Source organism: Giraffa tippelskirchi, chromosome 2, assembly GCF_054371585.1.
Source record: "Giraffa tippelskirchi isolate mGirTip1 chromosome 2, T2T-mGirTip1v1.2.pri, whole genome shotgun sequence".
NCBI lineage: Eukaryota > Metazoa > Chordata > Mammalia > Artiodactyla > Giraffidae > Giraffa > Giraffa tippelskirchi.
In genome coordinates, this window is record NC_137276.1 from 156250233 (window position 1) to 156272498 (window position 22266).

At 40.7% G+C, this 22266-nt stretch overlaps 1 protein-coding gene across 13 annotated transcripts in view; it reads left to right on the forward strand.

Moving 5' to 3' along the window:
• Window positions 1-22266, forward strand: part of LPP (LIM domain containing preferred translocation partner in lipoma) — a 728299-nt gene that overhangs the window by 71854 nt on the left and 634179 nt on the right. Inside the window, exon 3 of one of the 13 annotated variants that reach the window (XM_081536585.1) lies at window positions 5352-5448. The exons of the other annotated variants lie outside the window; for them this stretch is intronic. The gene's annotated coding sequence lies outside the window, so the exon portion shown is untranslated. The remainder of the gene's footprint in view (window positions 1-5351; window positions 5449-22266) is intronic. 13 annotated transcript variants of the gene reach the window in all.

The following is a 22266-nucleotide window of genomic DNA, read 5'->3' on the forward strand; positions in this document are numbered from 1 at the left end:
CTCTATCTTGGGCAGAGCCCTAGTATGTCAGGGGTTCTCATGTTCTCTCTCAGTGGGCTACTCTGTGGTAGAAGGGGTCTGATGGCCAATGGATGGAGAGCCCCATGAGTCCTGGGTAGACTGCTGCCAAATATTTACTCCTGGTTCACAGAGCGTGTGTTTGCTCTGTACCCTGATCCCAGTGCTTGTCTGGAAATCAGTGAAACTCAGGGTCTTTAGGACATCACAGTAAATTAGTTGTAGCCCTAACCTTGAGAAGCTCATAGTCTAGTTGGAGAGAAAGACATACATACAAGTGAAATACACATTAGAAAGATATTGTTTACAACACACGTTTATTGATCACCAGATATGTTTCCAGTCTCATGTTAGGTGCTTGGGAAATCAAGGTAAATAAGTTAAAGACTCAGCTTTCAAGGGGCTTCGATGAAAGGATGGGGGAATGGAAAGAACTGGCAACATTGGGGAAGGTTTCCAGAAGAAGGAGATCTGACTTCAGAACTTCTCAGTGAACCATGGAGTTGTCATCTGGATCACTGGGTCTGGATAGGGTCTGAGGGTGGTGTGGCTGATAGCAGAGAATGGCTGGGTAGGTAGGAGTCTGTCACCTTTCACATGTGCTTCAGTCTCTGGTTCACTTTTCACCAATCTACTGCTGTCAAATGCATCATGTTGATTTTGAGCTGCACTGACATTATTTCCATGGTCATCTTTGGGTGATCAGAGCATGCCGGGTGTATGTTGCCAAGCTAGCAAGCATCTCTACATTCCAGGGGACAAAGGTTCCTTTCAAGAGTTCCTGATAGCAAATCTCTTCTGCTCTGTTGCCTAGCTTCAAGAAAAATGATGGCGTTGGTAAGAGGTTTTAAAATAATCCACAACCGAACCTCTCAGATTAGAGTGCTATCTTGCTTATCTATTGCTACTTAACAAATTACCCCAAATTTAGCACTTTAAAACAAGAAACATTGATTATCTCACAGTTTCTGTGAGTCAGGAATCTGGGAACAGCTTAGATGGATGCCTCCAGGTCTGCCCTGAGGTTGCAGTCTCATCTGAAGGCTCTGCTGGGGAGGACCCACCACCACACTCAGTCACATCACTGGCAGGATCCAGTTCCCTGTGGGTTGTTGGCTTGGGAGCCTCAGTTCCTTTCTCTTCCCATAGACAGTTCCCAACATGGCAACTGGCTTCCCTTAAAGCAGGTGAGCAAGACAGAATCCTTCCGAGCAAGCCACAGCCGTTTTGTTACCCAGTCCTGGAAGTGACATACCATTTCCTCTGCCTTGTTCTCCTTACTAGAAGCAAGTCACTACATCCAGCCCACGGTCAAGAGGAGGGACTACAAAAGGGTCTGAAGAGCAGGAGGTGCAGTTACAGGGGGTCTCCTGGGGGGCTGCCTGTAACAGACACCCAAGCTTACATGGCATGTGCTAAGGTGCATATACTCAGTGCACCTCTGTAGATCAATTTTATTTGAAGACTGTTTTGGAGGAGAACTCCATTTAAAGTCTGAATATAAGTATTGATATATAATTGCACAGAATGCAAAACTGGCATGACTTTTCAGAGGAAGAACACGAGTTTTTAATTAATGCTCTGCTCCTATACCTCTGCATCTTTGCCCTCTTTAGCAGTTGGTGCTACTAATGTTTGCAAGTTCTTGATTGAGCTCTTTGCTGTGCCGATGAGATGCCAAGACCTAGAGACAGGACAACTCTTCCAGCGCCATGACCCGGGTAGCCATGGGAGGGACATCTAAGGCACCTCTGACTCTGGCCCAGTACGTGCCCTCCATCTCTCCACACAGTCTCTGCTCCAAATCAGTCCATATAATGTTTAGGTGTGCTTTCTCTGCTTTTTGCACCCTCTGTTCTGTTCCAGAAAGAAATTGGGGAAAATAGGTCAAAATTTGGAGGCTTGTTGTCCCTTTAGGTAAATTTCAGGGTCTGCGTCTCCTGTTGAGTCACGCCATGTCCTGAAAAGTTGCATAAATCAGTATTACTTGGCTCAGACAGTAATACAGTGTCTCTGCAGTTATGAATAACATTTATATTAAGAACAGTGAACTGATACACAGCATTGCTGTGAGACTGACAGGATCAGACAGAAAACCTCAGCCAATACTTTCTGTCTGGCAGAAAACCCTTTTCCAGAGCATCTGTCTCCTCCCCTCACCAAAATAGTCTTTTTATAAAGCCAAACTTGGTGGCAAATTTCATAGAAGTTGACAGGTTCCCTTAGAGCCCACCTTAGCATTCCTAAAAAATTAATAGAAGTGGGAGACTTAAAATGTTGGTCAAGCTCATTAGTAGCCCTGCAGCCAAAATATGGAAGGCCATCTGCAGTCATTGAGACTGTCACTGGCCAGAGTGTCAATACTTTTGCCCACTCCATGATACCTTTTGGCTTTCAATATTTTTTTAATACTTTTGGTGCTTTCAAATTGATTGTTTAGTTTTCATTGCAAGTCCATAATAGGAAATAGTTTACAGTGGGACAATTAGATAAAGTGGAATTTGGAGTAAGGAGACTCTCATGTATTAGTTGCATAATCTTACTTACATCATTTAATCATTTTCAAACTGCTTTCCATATCTGAAAATAACAGTGCTAGTAGCACCTACTTTTCAGATTTCTTCTGGGCTCACAAAGCAGCATGTGTATTTAAAGTGCCAATTGTGTATGATATTTAGTGCATAGATGGTGCACATTAAATGTTCATTTCCAATCTCCTTAATAGTTTGTGACTGCTAGAAAACACTCTGGTTCATTTCTCTATCAGGCCATCGTCTCAGTGTCCTTACTTTGTATTGTCCCCTTGGCTTGGGTCAGACCTGTGGCATTCGCATATGTCACCCCAGCTTTCATCTTTTTTGGAATAACTAAAAGCCTTAACATTTATAATTTTGTTCAATGGCTCCCAAGACATAAATACAGACATCATAATATGTTCATGTTTTCTGGTCTTTGGAAATATAGTCATTCTGGGAACAAGCTATTCGTACATCGTGTTTCATGAAGATGGTCTATTGAGAAGTCAGTGTTGGTTTTCATGAAAAGATCGTTCACTCCAGAGAATGCATCCCACTTGGCTGCCACCAGCCACCTCTCCCTTTGTAAATGGAAGCTTCTCTGGGACCTTCCCAGGGCTGACCCTCTCTAGTTCCTCTTTGGACTTCTTTAGGATGACATCACCTCCCCCTGCTTCAATGGCGACTGGCTTGAGTTATATCAGTTATTAAAAATGATCTAATATTTTCCTTTTAAATCTAGGGCTCTGGCTCATTCTATGATTAAACTGGTGATTTATTCATAATACGGTACGAGACGGCTGCAGCCACTCTATGATGTAATCTAAGAATGACATGAAAACAAAATAGGCTTTTACATAATGAAAGTGTTCTTGTAATACAGTTTAGGGCAAGGCTTCTTTTTTTTTTTCCATTGAGAATGGAGATGGATTCTTTTACTTTTCCTCCAATCCTTTCTCTGTTTTTCCATTTGCAAGTCTTAAGGCCTTTAAGTCAATTAAAAAAAAAAATCTGCATTGAAAACTCCACAAAGACTCTGGTTGACTCTTCTAATCTTGTCTGGTCTTCATCTTTGTTCTCCTCCCCCACTGCTGTTTGTGGCCTCTGTTTTGGCTCCAACTCTCTCAGAAGCCCATAGCCTTCTCTCATCACACCATGGTCCTCCCCATTCCTTTGCTTATGCTGTGCTTGCTACAGGAAATCCTTTTCCAATCCTGAATTTTTTTTGGCTAAAGGGAAATAGAGCGTACTAGTTCTTACGGGCCTGCTCAAATGCATCTCTTCCTCCAAGCCTTCTCTGAAGCTTCTGCCTCCTATCGGGAAACTCTTTATCTGTATTAATACAACAGCAAGCTCCCCATCCCCACTCCAAGGAGCACTGATAGAGTATCAGAGTTAGAGGAGGGCAAAGGACTCAGGAATATAGGGACGGGACCTTTGTAGTTCTGGTTCTTTTCCTGACCCTGAGACACAGGGAGGTCATAGCCTATCTTTGAGCTCCAGTTTTCCTCATCTGAAGAATGAGTAGCTTGGATTTTATGTGGCCACATGGTGGATTTGTCGTGGCTGTTTGAGGTGCTGTGTGGAGAAGGATTCTGAAATTGTATCTGACCATGATCATTTAGCAATGTCTGCCATGACTGTGGATGGGGAAGGGTGTGGGGAGGTGCACAAGAGATTACTGGGAAATTTTTGGACTGGATGATTTAGAGCTCTCTTTTTCCTTTACCTTCTGAGATGCTTTGATTTGTTGACTTTAAGTGTCTTGCCAAGGTCACACAAGCAATCCAGTTCTCAGGTGTAGAGATGGCTAAAAACTACCTATTCTAATGCAGGCTGGCCAGCTGGGACCAACAGGACTAGAGGGGCCATGAGGCACAAGATTCCCCCAATTCTGAATGTCCTTGGGGTGGAGTGAGGTCACATGCTTCAGCTTTCTAATTTATGTCAAAGATAGCATTTCAGGGTCAAGGTGGGAAAGTTACGTTACTCTGCCAGGGTCTTCCTGGGTCAGGGCGCACAGAGTTACTTACCCATGTTCTTTTGGAGCCCCTGTGCTCTTCTACTCATCCCCAGACAAAATGCTCAGCTCTCCAAAGAATGCTAAATTGCTTGAGCAGTAGGTCAGCTCCAAAAAAAGAAAAAGAAAAAAAAGTCCTGGAACAGTGAGAGATGGAGGGAATGGAAGGGTGCAGTTTAAGATGGCTGATGGCAACAGAAATCAGAGCCTTTGAGGGATGAAAAAAAGAACTGGAAATGTTTAGTGTGGAGAAGAGAGAAAGGGGTGGAGGAGGAGGGAGCAGGCGAGGACTCTGCCCCAGAAGGGAACACAAACTCCCTCTTTGTGACCCGAGAAGGAGTTCTGGGAGCATTGGGTGGAAGTAACAGAAAGACAGTGTGAGGGAGTGTGTTTTAGTATTCACAGCAGACTGCGGTGGCATGAGCCATTTCTGGGGTTATGGGTTCCCTATCTCTGAGGGTATTTAGATAGAGGCTGATACCAATGGGTCCTCTCAGGGGAAATAAGATATTGTTAGACTGGATACCCTTTAAGGTCGTCCTGGAATTTTCTGAAGAGGTGTTTTGTGTGCACTTGTGTGCAAATTAAATAATTTCCATTTTAAAATGAAGGCTTTATGGAGGAAAGTGGTTCTTCTTTTCTCCATGGTCTTGGCACACAGAAATGCTGACTTATCTTGGGCAATCTTTTGTTTCACTTAGCATTATTGATGAAGGAAAGGAGGCTAACTGAAGATGTCTTAGTACTTGTTTGTGCTGAATGTATTTTTGAGGATGATTTCTGTGCTTCCTTTTCAGATAGTTCCAGAGAATTCAGTTCTGTTGGCTTCCTTCAGTCTGTTCCCCGCCGCCCACTCCCCCCTCCTGTGTCAAGGGCTTGCTTTTTCTGTACTATGTGAGTGCTTTGTTTATACCTCCAGTGGAGCATTCATGTCACTTTGCTCTGCTATATAAACAGATTTCCAGTCTTCTTTCTCCACTAGGTTGTAGAAGCTTCCTAAGAGCATAAATCTTGTCTTTTTCCATAAGAGGACCCATGGTGCCCAGTGTAGTGGTTTGCACATTACTGTGATGACTCGTTAACATAACAACTGGGTGTTTAGCACCTACTATGTGCTATACCGTTCCAGGTGCAGGGAATAGAACCGTGAACCAAATCAGACAAACCTGTTTGATGGAACCAGACAACCATCAATGAGTAAATGGATAAATTTAGGTTATGATCTGTTTTCAGAAGGAAAATAAGGCAGGTTATGGGCACAGAGGGTGGCCATGATACAGATTTAAATTCATTGATCTAAGAAGGTCTTACTGATATGAGTGCACAGGAGCAAGACCTGAAGGCTGCGAGTTAGTAAGCTGGAGACCAGAGCGGGAAGAGTGTTTCAAGCTGAAAGAAAGCAGTTGCCAAGGCCCTGAGGCCGAAAAGTGAGGTCAATGTGACTGGAGTAGAATGACCCAGGTGAAGAGTACAGGAGAGAGGGTCACCCATTCTCATAAAGATAGATGCAACAACAAATATTTATTAAGAACATATCGAAGATGCTCAGAAAAAAAGATTGCCTTTGTGGTTTAAAGAATCCACAGAAATCTAAGCAAAGGATGACTAAACTTATTTCTGGTTTTCAGTTCTAAGATATAGGGACAGTGACGGAAGAACCGGGACCGTATGGGGCCAGGGTAAGGGGAGCAGCTCAGAACAAGTCCATTTGCAGAGGGCAGGGTTTTCCTCATGTCTGTCGCTCTCCATGGTGGAGGACCCGCCTTTCCGAGTCTCTGCTCCTGTGTCAGGCGCACCTGCAGGGAGGCTGGGGCCCCGGTTGCAGATGGGCAATTGCATGCCTAATCACCCATTCAGGCACCCACTTATTTGTTTTCCACATGCAAATATGGGTTTTCTGCAGATGGATTTAATATATTTGTTGCTTCCCCATTTTATTTAAAACAAAACAAACGACCAACCATGTCAGTTGAGGGCAACAAATAGAAACATGGGTATTATATGGTCTTTGCTATTCGTGCTGATTACATGGCTGAGAGGAATCCTAGGCAAATCAGTCTTTTCTGTGTTCAATTTTATTTTTACTTTATAGTGCCCCTGCTTACTCTCATTATTGTTTAATTTTTTTTAAAAAGAGGAATGTGGTATTATTTATCCTAAATCATTTTTTCAATTTCTCAGGCTCCATATTATTTCTGTGTGGTTTCCACATTCACCTTTTTAGTTTCTGAACTTCTGACCCATTGTTAAAAAAAATTAAAAAACATCATGGAGACTCCAAAGGTCATTGGCAGGTGTGCCTGCAACTTCTTTAGCCTGGAAATAAACAAACAAACACAAATTAGAAGTATTTGCTCCTTTTGATGTGCTATTATTACTTATTGTGCAATATCATGCAAAGAGTCATCTCCATTTACCTGGGAGCCCCAGGTCAACACCAATACCAGAGACAGGGCTTTGGAGGGTGTTTGCTTTGATGGCTAATGAAATTTCAGAGCTCTAGGGAAGGATGTCAGAATTGAGAGACTTTGGCATTCATTATATCCCAAATGCCTCAGTTTACAGTTAGAGAAACTGAGGCCCAGGGTGGTAAAATGACTTGTTCAAGGTGTCAGAGAGTAAGGGGTAGAGATCGGACTTGAACAGCTGGAGTCCCGGCAGGTGGCTGCTCCTGTGGCGGGGGGATGAAGAGACTGCTGGAGCCCCCCTGAGGATCTCATCTCAAGGTGAGGTCTGTGTGTAAATGGGATTCATGTGCCCCATGTTTGTGTCTCTTATAAACCAGCTAAGAAATCCTTTTGGTGTCAGATCTTAAGCACAGAAGCAGTGATGGGGATTGTGGAGGAACTGCTTGTAGCTTGCCTAAATAACAAGATTGTGGACTGGATAAGAGGGATCTTGGGGTGAGCATATGTGTATGTGAGAGAGAGAGAGGAGATGAACAGACTAAGAGGGAGAGGGTAGACCACTTGGCAGTAGGCACTGAGGCACAGGATTTGTGAGACAGAGGAAGTCTGCAGCTTACTGGACTGGGCTGCTTTATTTTGTAGGAAAAGAGACACTGATATCCAGCATGACTGAGAGCCTTGCTCCTGATTATCCAACTTGAACTGAGTAGTTAAGAATATCAAACCAGTAACATCCTCTAAGAGACACTTTTATTTGAAAAAGTACCGATCACCACTGTCAAATTGTATTTATTGGTTAGCCAGGAGTGCTGCTCATGTGAGAGGAAGCATCTGCTGTCTTGGGGGTTCTTTTCTCAGACATGATTTTGGCAGGACATGATTGTCAAGGTCTGTGAGAACTGCATGCTCAGGTCTTTTCTGTTTTTGCCGACATGACAGACACCTATTCAGACACCAGATGAACGCTTAACTGACCTCCCCAATGACCACCTTCCAAATGATCCCCTGAAAAACTTAGGTTTGGAGATGAAAGCTAGTTAAATATCATTTGGTGGATCCTTTATTCTTTTCACTTTTGAATGTTAAAACGTCAAGATGCTGGATTACCGGGGATGTATGCAAAGTCCAAGGTGATATTTTTGGAGGTAGCCTAAGAGCAGAAAGGTCCATATGTATGAAAAGGGCAGACTTGTCAGGAATGTATTGACAGCGAGTGCATGGGTAGTGGCTGCAGAAATGATAAATGGCTCTGGGGACAGCCTTGACCCTGAAAGGCGTCCAGAAGCCGAGTGTGGTGAGTGAGGGAAGGACTGTTGGTATACGAATGCTTTCAGCCTGCTGTGTCTGCTCTGTGCAGGGGCCCTCTCTGCAGCTGTCTGCTCTGAAGTACTCACTGTCTTATTCCCCTGCTGGTACTGCACGGCTTGATATAAATGCTTCCCACCATGTGCTGGACGATCCCAGACACCGCCCGCAGCCTCTGTGTCCGTGTCAGACACAGTGTGTTGGGGGTTGAAGTGACTCCATCCTTATTCCTGTGTCTTTCTCTCCCCTCTGCACCACTGTGCCCACTCACCTCCCCCCTCAAAGAAATCCTAATTGTTTGAAGGCTCCTGTATGCCGATTTGTTTGCATTTTGTCACTGATTTTTTCCCTGTTCATTTCTGAAACGAATTCATTTAATGTGAGACCGCGTTATAATATACTTGAATTCTCTTTGGCTATATGATTTCTTTTGTTTTTTCTTAAAGAAGGTATTTTTCCTTCTCTCCTTGGACGTCTAGCTTTCTCGTCTACACAGACAATCTATTTTTGAAGACTCTTCAGGGAGTTGCTGAATTTGTTAGAATTACTAGTGTAGAAGGCATTTGGATGACAGAATCCCACAGTTAACTTGCTTTTCTAGAAACAATTTATTTTCCCTTTAGCTTCAAGGAGTAGCAGTGGGGAATGGGGCGTTCTGAAAAGAAGAAAAATGTGCCAAATGAGTCGCAGATTTCCAGTGAGGCACACGGAAAAAAGGTTTTGATTTCAGTGACCTCTCTGCTTGTTGGAAAACTCTGGGCTGGTGGCTTTCGTGATTCCCAGACTGAGCACTCTCGGGTTACACTGAGTGATGCGGGGAAATCTCAGGGTGGAGGGTGCTTTCTTATTGGGCTCAGGGGTGTTACAGAGACATGCCGTCCTTTGTCATTAAGACACATCATTTCTTCCAGTCGGGTCATGTCTAAGGGCTAGTTCCACTACATCCACATCCCCAACTGCTCGGAGCACAGAAGGAACGCAGAGCATTTGGGGAGTCAGCCTTAACGTGGGTTATGTTTGAGCACAGCCCCTGGCCAAACTCTATGATGCTTACTGACTTCGTTCAACCAGCTTCTTGAGTCTAGACACAGGCCTGCATCTTATGTACCCCGCGCACCCGCTTTGGTATTGTCTCTGATTTGTTTTGCGTTTGGGTCTATTTGGTGTGTATTTTTAACAGCACACTGAGTAAGAGGATGGGTGAGCTGAGCTCCGACCTCGGCTCTGCCGCAACCACCTGTGGCACTACCCTCAAAATTTTCATTTATTCAAGAAATATTCAAATGAGCACGTTTTACACATCAGGTACCTGAGACACAAAAATGTGTAAGACACGGTTCTCACCTTGGCTGCTTACAGTCGGGGCGGGGGGGCGGGGGGGTGGCTGGTGGTAGAGGACCAAGTACACAAATAGATCACTGAGTGACTTCTCCTTTCTGCGTCTCCCTTTTACACGTGGAAGAGTCAGAGCTGAGCTAGGTGATGGCCACGTTCTTGCTGAGACTCACCTGTGGTCATTTGTATAGAACTCATCAAACGGCCAATAATCACTTATCTGACTAAAAATTGGCAAACGTTTTCCTTTATCCTCCAGTTAATCAGGGGTGAGGTGATGTTGAAGACAAGTGAGGCAATATCTACAAAATGCTTTAATAAGCAAGTTGGAAAAAGACATGCTATAAGTTTAAAGCATTATTATTAACAGAAAAATGAAAACAAGGGCTGATGTTTTCAGAGAGAGAACAGATGGTTCCTTTGTTTAGAATTTGAGTATAAAGGAGAGAGAAAAAGAGATACTTGCCATATTGTTTAGGCCCTGAATGTGAGTGACTTTAAAATGCCAAAACAATCTGGTGAGGAAAGTCCCATGGATTCAAAATAGCTCCTACACTGATCAAACTATAATTAATTTAACAAAAAAATGACAGTAAGAAAAATCCGAATAAGAAATGCCACGGTGACAATTGACAGAACCTAACAAAAATTCCCATTTTTGAATCAACTCTAGAAACTTAATTTTTCCTGTGTTCAAGACTTTTACCACACAGCAGAACAAATTAGTAGGAACTGCTTTAAAACTGTTTCTTTCAAAAAAGTCATCCCCGCCCCCCGAGTTATTTCAGTTTCCCATGACTCATAAAGGAAATCTTCAGGATTCACAAGAAATTGGCAATCCTCTCCCACCTTTGCTGTTGAAGGCTGCTAGAAAAACTGCGCCTTGGGGGCAGTTTAAACCTCAGAGGACATGGGTTGGGATTGCAGAAGGCAGGGTCTGGAGAGGCTCTTGAGAAACTTGTGGACAAAATGTTGTGAAATGGTTTCTTTCTCTCTTCTTTCGTCTCTGAATTTCTTATTATCTGTCTTTGCAATGCACAGTTAATTGATGTATCCTTTTGGTATGATCCTTCCATTCTTGTTTCCTGTCACTCTTGAGCTGACAAAAAAGTGGGCCACGAGAATGAGGTCTTGGGCCACCAAGCCTTTGATGCAGCCTGTGTGCTAATGCCTCCCATACAATGAAGATGGCAAAATAAATTTGATAATCAAATAGTAAAGCTTGTTTCCTTCCCCAAACCTCACATTTTTTGTAGGTCAAAACAACTCTGCTTTTGCGTGTACCCTGCTTAGTAAAAAAAAAAAAATCAAATCATGGTAAATATATCCAGCTACCCTTACTGTTCTCCTTTGTCCGTGAAATCATAGTGTGTTAGGGAAACAGAAAGATTTCCATTTCTTGACTGTAATTGTAGAAATATATATTCATAATTTTCCAATTATTGGCCAATACCATAGAATATTATGCCATGATGTGAGAATTTTCTAAAGGAGAAATGACTGAGAGTGCCCCTTGCGTGTTGTTGTATCTGCTGCTTAATCGTTTAGTCATCTGAGTAAGTTTCCTTATCCCTTGTCATTTCTTGATCTCTAAAATGAGATTCAGAAGATCTCCATGACTTTTTTTTTCCCATTTACATAAAATTCATGGTACTTGAGAGTTTTGGTAACAGATATTTCTAGGCATCTATTCATTTTTCTGACCTTTAAGTGGAATGATGACCCATAAATGCGTGTAATCATCAGCCTCAGTAACTTACAGGTGCCTCTAGGAAGCAAACACCCTGCATTTCCTTGCACCCTGCATTTCCTTGCACCCTGCATTTCCTTGCACTAATTTGTTTGTGGTTAACATTCTCTGCCCTTCCTCACATCCCATGCTCATATTCTGAAATGTAACTATGGGGTCTTCTTTCCCTCTTGCACTGAATATGTTGCTCAAAGTTACTAATCCATTGCATGCATGCATGCTGAGTTGCTTCAGTCATGTCTGAATCTTTGTGACCCCATGGACTGCAGCCTGCTAGGCTCCTTTGTCCATGGGATTCTCCAGGCAAGAATACTGGAGTGGGTTGCCATGCCCTTCTCCAGGGCATCTTTGCAACCCAGGGATTGAACCCTAGTCCCTTGGGTCTCCTGCATTGATGAGCAGGTTCTTTACCACTAGCGCCACCTGGGAAGCCTGACTCATCCATCAAGTTACAGCAAACAACAATTTATTGACATCTGAGGCTTTTCTTTCATTTTATGATCTCAGATGAGAGGTTTTGAGTCTCAGCTTCCTTTGCTAGAGGTTAGTGGACAAGGCCTGGTGAGGGGACTCTGGTTGTTTTGTCACCTGGATAAGTTAGAATAGGAACTATAGTCATCCTATATGTAAAGGCCTGACTTTCTGACCTTCAGAAATCAGAGAGGCATGTCGGTGTGGAGTGTGGGGACCTGAGTGTGACTAAACTCAAGCCACTTGATCTTTCTGAGCCTCATTTGACCTATCTGTGAAATGGGGTAATGACCTCTTTTCTGCATGAAAGTGGGGGGCTTTCCAGAGAACTTCTAGAAAGACCCTGATCTATGATCCTGTGATCACGTACACTGCCTGAGGTACTAGTTTCCAGGGATTTGAGGGGGGAAAAAGACAAAACAGTGGAGGGTATTTTTAGAGGCTTAGAGAGTTTATAGACTGTTCCGTGGGAGAGCAATGCCTTTGAAAAGTTAAGGAACTCTTTTACATATTATGTAAGGAAATCGATAAAAACTAATACTCATATATGCAAAACACCTTAAAATCGATCACCTTTTCCCCCTCTAGCCTGGTGGAAATGGCTTGTCATTTTCACCATTTTATTTTTACGGAAACTGAACCGGCTACTGCTAAATCGCTTCAGTCGTGTCTGACTCTGTGCGACCCCATAGACGGCAGCTCACCAGGCTCCCCCGTCCCTGGGATTCTCCAGGCAAGAACACTGGAGTGGGTTGCCATTTCCTTCTCCAATGTATGAACGTGAAAAGGGAAAGTGAAGTCGCTCAGTCGTTTCCGACTCTTAGCGACCCCATGGTCTGCAGCCTACCAGGCTCCTCTGTCCGTGGGATTTTCCAGGCAAGAGTACTGGAGTGGGATGCCATTGCCTTCTCCTAAACTGAACAAGGGAGAGAAATAATAGAATGCGGTCAGGGTCCATCTGAGGATCCTATAAGGCAGGAAGGAGATGGTTGAAGGTTTTCCTAGAGCTTAGGAGCTGCAGAGGAGTTTGCAGTCTTCCAGTCGAGTAGTTTGCAAGCTCACCTGCCCTATTAAAATCTCTGGAGGAATTAAGAAAAAAAATGCCCTGTCCCTAAGTTGCTCACCTGAATGAACTTTGGTCTTATTTTAGATCTCCTGGGAGACCCATTGATGTAGTCTTGATCTTTGACTTGTGTCTTTGGTGGTATCGTGGTAATAACCCCTCTCCATGGGCCATATTTCTGGGCGGTCACGACCCTGACACCCAAGTGAAACTGCTGGATAACCAAGAGTTTCACCCAAACTACATAAAACCACTGGAAACTCTACTGAAAAGGCTCATAAGTTCTGCGAGGCGTTGAAATAAAGGGAGAGAAGGGGTTAACATTTTTTGTGTATGTGCCTTCTTTTATGCTTCTGAGAACGTTTAAAATGATAGCAAGGAATATATTTCATTGCTTTAATTGTTCAAGGTCTTTTTAAAGTGTGTGCAATAAAATACCATTTAAGCTAACTGACCTTTATATTTTAATGCTTTTGGAAAGGAACAATACCTAGTATTCAGCTGCAGTATAATTTTAATTATATATATATATGCATATATGTATCTTTTTTTTTTTCAGTCTGCTGAGGCTGTTTTGGAATCAAAGAGCTGAGAGTTCTGTTGCCTTCCCAGATATTTTACCTGTTTCTGTTTCAACATCAAGTTTTATTTGTTTGATGGTTCTTGACCTCATAATGTCTAACCTTTGTATCTTTTTTTTTTTCCCCTCTCAAACTTATCCAAGGAGGAAATCAAGGCCTGATTCACTATTTTTTCCTCCTCCTGGGAAGTTCAGGTGTGTAGTGGAAGATAGCACGTGTAGGCTAATCTATATTTTGACCAAAAGAGTGCTTCTTGCCCCCCACCACCCCCAAGCCTGTGCGTTTGGTGATAGTTAACCTCAAAGGCCAGTGCTGATAGATTTAAAAAAATTGATGCTAGCTATTATCATGTTAGATATAGCTCATCTTCCAACTCTAAACTTGCTCTTTCTAGAAGGGAAATAGTACTCAGATTGCAAATGTGGTGAACTGGAATTTCAGAGGCTTGAATTGACCTACAAATCTTGTAATTATAGCCCTGGTTACATAGACACTGTGGCCTTGTGCGTGTTAGCAATTGTTTACTCCAGGAGTTTTAGAAGAAGAAATTATAGGATAATTTTCTGTGTTAAGAAATTAAAATATGCAGAATTCTTTATGTATCTATGAAACATACGGACACATAAATATTACATGGAATGAGGTAGTTTGGGCTTAATTTATTAATTATTTTCAAATCCTGTTAGAAAATAGAGCGACTTTAAAAAATATTATTTACTTTACAATATTGTGTTGGTTTCTGCCATCTATCAACATGAATCAGCCATGGGTATACATATGTCCCCTCCCTCTTGAACCTTTCCCCCACCTCCCACCCCATTCTACCCCTCTAAGTTGCACAGAGAGCTACTTCTTAATTGCTACATTCCCCCCCTTGTTTTTCTCCATGGTTATTTTTATTTAATTTTTTCTTGTAAATGATTTCAAACATAAAATGAATAGTCGAAACAATACCCATATGCTTTTAAATTTTTAAAAAATTAGTTCTTATTGAGGTATAGTTGTACAATATTGTGTAAGTTACAAGTGTACAACATAGCGATCCACAGTTTTTAAAGATTATACTTAATTTATAGTTATTTAAAATATTGGCTCTATTCCCTGTACTGTACAGTATATTCATGTAGCTTATTTATTTTAGACATAGTAGTTTGTGCCTCTTAATCCCCTACCTGTATCTTGCCCTTTCCACTTCTCCTTCTCCACTGGTAACTGTTAGTTTGTTCTCTATATCTATCTGTGTCTGTTTCTGTTTTGTTATATTCACTAGTATGTTTTATTTTTTGATTCCACATATAAGTGATGTCATACAGTACATTTTTTCTCTCTGATTCATTTCACTAAGCATAATACCCTCCAGGTTCATCCATGTTGTTTCAAATGGCAAAATTTCATTTATTTTTTTATGACTGAGTAGTATTCTATTGTATACATGTACCACATCTTCTTTATCCATTCATCATTAGGTGAATGATATCCATATCTTGCCTATTGTAAATAATGCTACTATGAACACTGGAGTGCATGTAACTTTTTGAGCTGGTGTTTTTGTTTTCTTCAGTAAGATATCCAGGAGTGGAATTGTTGAGTCAAATGGTACAATACCTATATGCTTTTATCAGTTTCATGTATCGTTAACATTTCATGCTATTTGCATTTTCCCCCTCTCTATCTTCTTATGTGTGTGTACATATATAAACACACACACACACACACACACACATATATACACACACATGCATTTACATATATATTTTTTATAGTATTTTTTCTACAGTGCTTGAGAGGAGGTTGCATATGTCATGATACATCATGGCCTCCTATGACTAAGTACAGTGTGTATTTCCTAATAATAAGGATCATCTCTTCATATTCACAGTATACTTATCCGTTTCAGTACACATAACCCTGATGTAATATTTTAATCTACTGTTTTGTCTTCCTGTTTTGTCAATTTGCCAGTTATATACTTGATAGCTTTTTTCTCCTCTAGTAGAGAATCCAGCCTAGAATCAGGTAGTGCATTTACTTAGTTGTCATGTTTCTTTAATCTCTTCTAATCTGGAACATTTCAATAGCTTTTCTTCTTTTATGGCATTGACATTTTTGAAGAATACAGTGACTTCTTTTGAGAAATATAATATTCCTCACGTCAGGTTTGTCCTCTGTTTCTTTGTGTTAAAATTCAGTTATGCATTAGCCGCTACAAGACTGTGTAGTTGATGTTCTGTCCTCCTCAGGAGGCTCCTGATGGTGTTTTTGAGCACCTGGTGTTTTTGAGCACCTGAACAACAGTTCAGTTTTTCCACTATATAGTTACCATTTTTGCTTTGCAATTATTAAGCAATCCATGAGGAGATACTTTGTTCCTCATCAAAAATTTTCTCAAAATTCTCATTGAAACCAGTCTTTACTATTATGTTTGCCAAGTGAAGCTTTTGCATCATTAGTGATTCTTTCATGTTTATTAGGCAACATTCTGCATTCTCTTCTAAGTAAAACTCCTTCTCTTCTCTTTCTGTCTCTCTGTTTCAAGTATAGGTATGGACTCCATATATCTGTTTAAATCTTGTGTAATTCATAGTAGTGTGTAATTGTTGTGATGATTAAATTGTCCCTGTAAGCTGGCTCCTGTGTCCTTGTGATACGTCCCCATCTTTGCTGTTAGCACTTATTCACCTGCTAGGATAAAAGGATATTCTAGTTTAATCTTGTATCTTCTCTGTCTGAGCTCTAAAATCAACTATTTCTTCACTATGTCTTGGTTCTTTTCAGTGGAGAATGGTGTTGGGGCCAATATTTGAGTGTTGCATGTTCTTATGGGTACTGTCGTGCTTTTGGTCCTAAGCCCATTCAATAGCCAGAGCTGGGAAATATTACACATAAAAGCATATAGGCACATGCGTCTATACATAAAGCATTTAAATATATACATACCTGTGCTATATGGATGTCTATCCACATATGTATATACAAATAATAATAATGATTTTATTTTTATTATCATCATGACACAACACAAACCTGCTAAAAAGAGTTCAGAGTTTGTTTGCGATCCTCTGCCCTAACTTTAACCCTGTCCAGGACTGAGGATACACTGTCAAATACTATATTTAGGAGTTACCTGGATTAGTTCTTTTCTCTTTATGATTCTTTCCCCCAACCCCTCAGTGTCATCGAGTTGTTCATTTGAAATGTGTTTGGATTCAGTTGTTTCAATTGACTTCGGGTTTTAGTTTCCTTCCTTCTCACCCTTGTCTTGTTGATTTAATTTTATCTTTTGAATATGTAAAATATTAACATGCTTCAGTTGTCAAAACTAAACAAAAAAGTATGCTCCAATATTTCTTCCACTCTCTTACCCAACCAGCCTCATTGTTTTCTTGGTATCTTTCTTGTGTCTCTTGTATTTCTTTTTCTTTTTTACACAAAAGGTAATACGCACACACACATATGCTCTTAGGTACTTTGCTTTTAAAAAATCTTTTTCTTCTTTCTTTCTCTCTTCCTCCCTCCTTTCTTTAGAACTTCTTTCTTTTCTTCTGTCTGCCCTTCTGTCTCTCTTTTCTCCCTTCTCTCTCTTTCCTTCCTGGTTTTACCCATCTTTATGCCTTTCTTTCCTGCCTTATTTCTCTCTCTGTCTCTCTATCTTTTATACAACTGATCGTCTATGCTTGGGTGGTAGAGCAGTTTCCTGCAGTGAATAATATTATGCATATTTATTTTCATAACACTGGAGGCTTATCTTCAGGCTGCATTCTTAGAAGTGGGAATGCTGGGTCAAGGGCAGATGTTTTGTTATGTACCTAGTGTCGTATTACTCTCCCTGGGCGGGGGGCCCACCAGCATCCTCAGCCACAGAGTGTATTGTCAAGCTTTTGAATTGCTGCCAATGTGATGGGTGAGAAATGACATCTCAGTTTAGTTTAAATTTGCATATGTCTTATTATGAGTGAAGCTGAACATCTTTTCATGTGTTTAAAGACCACATTTGTTAATTTTATAAATTCCATTTTTTATGAATTATCTGTTCATATCATTTGCCCATTTTTTAAATTTGAATTTTGGGCTTTCTTTTTCTCAAGAAATCTCTGTAAATTAGCCCTTAATTTATGAAATATATTATAAATATTTTCTCCCAATTTGTTATTTGACTTTGTTTACAGTGTTTGTCTTCTTTGTCATGAAAAAAGACTTTTACATTTATATAGACAAATTTAACAATCTTTTGTAAAAATTACTTCTGTTCATTGATCATAGTTAGAAAGTGTTCCTGACACCATGTTTACTCGTGTTATCTTCTAGTTCCTGTATAGTTTCTCTTTTCACATTTAGATGTCTGATTCATGTGCAGTTTATTCTTATATATGATGTGATGAATGGCTCTAATTTTATCTTTATCCAAATGACTATCTAACGTCCAGTACTGTTTAATTAAACTCTTTGTCTCTATGATTTGAGATTGATGGTTACTTTTTAACTTATACCAGGACTAGATATGAAAGAGAGGGAATGATGGCGAAGAGGATGATTAGAGGAAAATTTAGAGATTCTGGCTGAAGGTTGAGACAAGATTAGAACCTAAATCTTCTCACTTTCAATACAGAATGCTTGACTTTTTATAAGTCAACTTCTCTCATCCATTTTTCTTGTCAAATTGACTAATGTATTTAACAGAAATGATGTTTAAAACAAAAGAGGGTTTAGGCTTTATCTATGCTCTCTCCTTCTCAGTGATCTGTAACCACTCCTCCTCCCAGAAATAGATTATGAGAAGTTGGCTGCACACTTTTTTTGTGAACACCTGTGCCTCTGTGTCTATTGCCTGTAGCACTGGCCACATGCTGACTGCTCACTGTGCCCTCCGCTGCCAACTGCTCGTGTTTCAGTGACACCTCTGCTTGTAGCCCATAGCCACAGGGGGTGAGAAGGGATCCCCAGAGTTCCTGGGGTTTTGAGGGGCTGGCTTTACAGTTCCATAATTCTCCAGCAAGCTGAGAAATATACCAAAGTCTCATTTTCCTCAATTTTAGAGAAGGAAAAAATCCAAATAAATAAATTTCATACCTTCAAGAACAGGTGTAAAAGTTTTTTGTTAATTTTTATAGAACACATAATAATCTCTCCCATCTTTTTTAAAAGAACTCATCTGATGAGAATTTAATATTGATGGCACAGCCATTAATGTGTATTTTGCAAACTGAGTTATGCTAAATGTTAGCCTTCTTTGATCTGTGGATAGGTATTCCATGAAACGGGGCATTTTTGTGGTCAAACATTTGAGAAATGCCAGCTTATGCAGATATAGACACATTTCTTTGCAGTACAGCTTCTCAGAGCTCTTAGTATGAATTTGTCAAATTTCTTTAAACTAGGAACAAATATCTGCCCCCTTCCTTCCAATACTTTACTCCTATTAATAGCTTAATACTTAGATGTGCACAGTCAAGTGTATTAGGGCTGCAATATTATATCATATGGTACCAGGATTCCCCATGACTTCTTGGTTTTATTGCTTCCTGCTAAATTAGAAGAATTTAGCTTAAGAAGAAGTTAAATTCTGTGAAGGCATCATTCATTACTGTGGTGCAGACACCTACAGTGGCCTGGAGTATCTTAGGTGTTCATTTAATATTTCTGAGCTTGAACTTGTCCACTCTCATTGACCTTGCTACAGTGTTTCTGGTTTGGTTCCCCTTCCAACAGTATATGTTTTAAGAGGCAGTTTCTTTCTTCTTAGTCCTAGCAATCAGATAAACATATTTGCAAAGAATTTTGTGTATAACTTTCTTTCTTCTGTAGAGGTATAAAGCTTATTCATGAATCATTATTACATAAATGATTTAATCATTCCTGCTTGTCACCCAGGAATAGGCACATAGAATTGTTCCTTGTACTTTCCTGTGTTTTCCAAATTTTCTACAGTGAAAATTAATTACTTGTATATTCAAAACGAGCATCAACATAATGTTGAAAATAAAGCACACTAATAGCTCAGAATTCTGAGCTCCCAAAGAGCCCCTGTATTAAATCTAGATATTAGACACCTTAACTAGAAACAGCTAGTTAAGAAGGAAATGTCTGGGCTCAGGAGCTCTGCACTTCTGCGATTTCAGCTTGAGACTCATCCTGGAAACCACTGTTGGTTTTCTCTGTCTCATGTATTCTAGGTTTGAATAGTTTTTCTGATCAGAGACCACTCTGATGTACTCCAGTTTCAGCTGCTCTGGAAGATGACCACCTGTCTCTTGGAGTTTGTCCAATCTTCCCTGCACCTCTCATCTCCACCAGGGATCATACAACGGATCCCTGGTTATTTTGGGTTGGTTGGTTTATCAACCATTAATGTATACTTAGGTACCTGTGTGAACATGCATGCACACATGTACACATGCATCTTATGAGTCAGGGGCTGAGGTGTCAAATATTAGGTTTAATACAGGAGCTCTTTGGGAGCACAGAATTCTGAGCTATTAGCGTGCTTTCTTTATTTTCAACATTATGTTGGTGCTTGTTTTGAATATACAAGTAATTAATTTTCACTGTAGACAGTACAGTAAGACTGCACCAGTTTAGTAGGTGTTATCTCTGGTGAATTGAAAGTGTCTGCCAATTATGAGACAGGGCTTCAGTGTATTTTGTGGTCAGCACACTTTGTATCTGGTCCTCATCATTTTAGGCCTGGAGCCTCCCACCCCCCTTTTTTAAAATAGTGAATCAGAGTTTCAGTAGTAGGATGGAGAGGAAATTGCATTAATCACATCCACGAGGCAGCTCAGGATCAACTCAGTTTCACTTCCATGCATGCCTGGGAGCAAGAGCTTTGCATTAATTGGCTTGCCAATTTCTGTGTTCTGCCTCAGATGCTTTAGGAATGGGATTGGTTGTCAGAGACATTGTGTAGGGAAGGAAGAATAGGAGGAAACTGTTTGGAGGATCTAAAGGAGAATATTTGCTGCTCCACAAGCATCTTCCTCTCTGGGGCCCCAAAAAGCTTGTGCCCACCAAACGCAGTGGATAGAATTCCCTCACTGCCTCTCCTCCCATTGAAGATGTGGCATATATAGCTGAAAGATTATAAATCACCCAGGGCAGCTGTTAATGGGTTGAGTTCCTGGAGTGTAACCTCCCAATAGGACTTCTAACAGAACTTGATGCCTAAATATTTAGATCCCTGGAGGCTTTGTCTTTCTCAGCCATACTCGTGAGTCACAGTGTGGTGTCTATCTCTTCTGTGTGTGTTTGTGCTTGCTCAGTCGCATTTGACTCTGCGACCCTATGGACTGTAGCCCACCAGGCTCCTCTGTCCTTGGAATTTTCCAGGCAAGAATACTGGAATGGGTTTCCGTTTCCTCCTGCAGGGGATCTTCCTGACCCAGGGATCAAACTCATGTTTCCTGAATCTCCTGCACTGGCAGGCAGATTCTTGACCACTGCGCCACCTGGGAAGCCTCGTCTTCTTTGTGTAGTGCTAGATAAACACAGATAAATTCTTGCATCCCAACTCACTCCCATTCCATGCCAGGGAGGTTATAAAACATTTGAGTGACTTAAGTGTTATTCTATTGGCTTCTTGGGAAAGTTCCCTGTGCCTTGATGGAGTTGTGGAAACATCTTGGTTGTTTCAGCAACAAGGCTAAGAACCATGTCATAGAACCATTTGTCTGAGCTCATGTACTGAATGTGTGAAATGATACTGGGAAGGGAGGGAGCAAAAAGTGTGCAGAATGCTGTACCCAGCTGGGGACTCTGTTAGGTACTTCCAGTAGATACCTCATAAGTCTTTCCAGCACCCACTCAAAATAATGTTACCCCATTTTACAGATAAGGAAACTGAGGCTCAGATATTTTATGTTACTTTCCCACATCATGGAAATGAAACTCAAAACCGTGTCTGAAAAACCATGAAATTTGTCACTGTTCTTGTCCAACCTGCCAACCGACATGTAATTCTAGAGCATCACTGTTTCTCTGAGCTTGTTCATAAATTTGAGGCATGCAGCCTCCATTTGGGGCTTGAAAGTCCTATTTGGTGAAAGTTTACCTAACGACCCACCCCGTACCATACACACTCTGTGCCAGACCTCTATGAACACAGTGATGGTTGTTGTATACATGTTTGTCTCCTGTGCTGAACTGTGAGTTCTTCTAGATATCTTAGTATAGTATCTGATTCGTGGCAGTCTTTTGATACATATGTATTGAAAATTCTAATTTTTTTGCCCCATGTCCTGTTTCTGTGTTAGGATACTAAAAATCTAGAAGTGCCCTTTTAGAAGTAGGCAACTCATTTGCCTTAAAGGATGCACTAACTTTGCTTTTTGCTTTAATATTTGTTGTAAAGATGCTCTTTGGCTTAGCTCTCTGCTTCAGCCCTTGGAATGATAAGATAGCCAGTTGTTGACTTTATTAACATTATGGGCATCTGAGTTTGTGAATAACTAACATAACATTTGTTGCTATTATATCAGCATAAAACCATTTGTAATATGAACAAACATGTATTTCAGTTTTGTTGTTTATATACAGATATTACTTTCCACTTAATATCTATAAAATTAATTTCTAGATTGTTACTTTCAAATGTAGGTGAATCTTTTACATGTAATTTGTAGTCAAAAGTCTTTTAAAGGTGTTTTATACCCTGAAATTCTACAAATCCACTGAAATATTAAAGTATATATTATAAGAGCAAAATACAACAATATTTAACTGTGATTGTGGAAACTATTAAGAACTTTTAAATAGTTAAGCAATTAGGGAAATAAGTTGATAGTAAATGCTAGTATTAGATTTGTG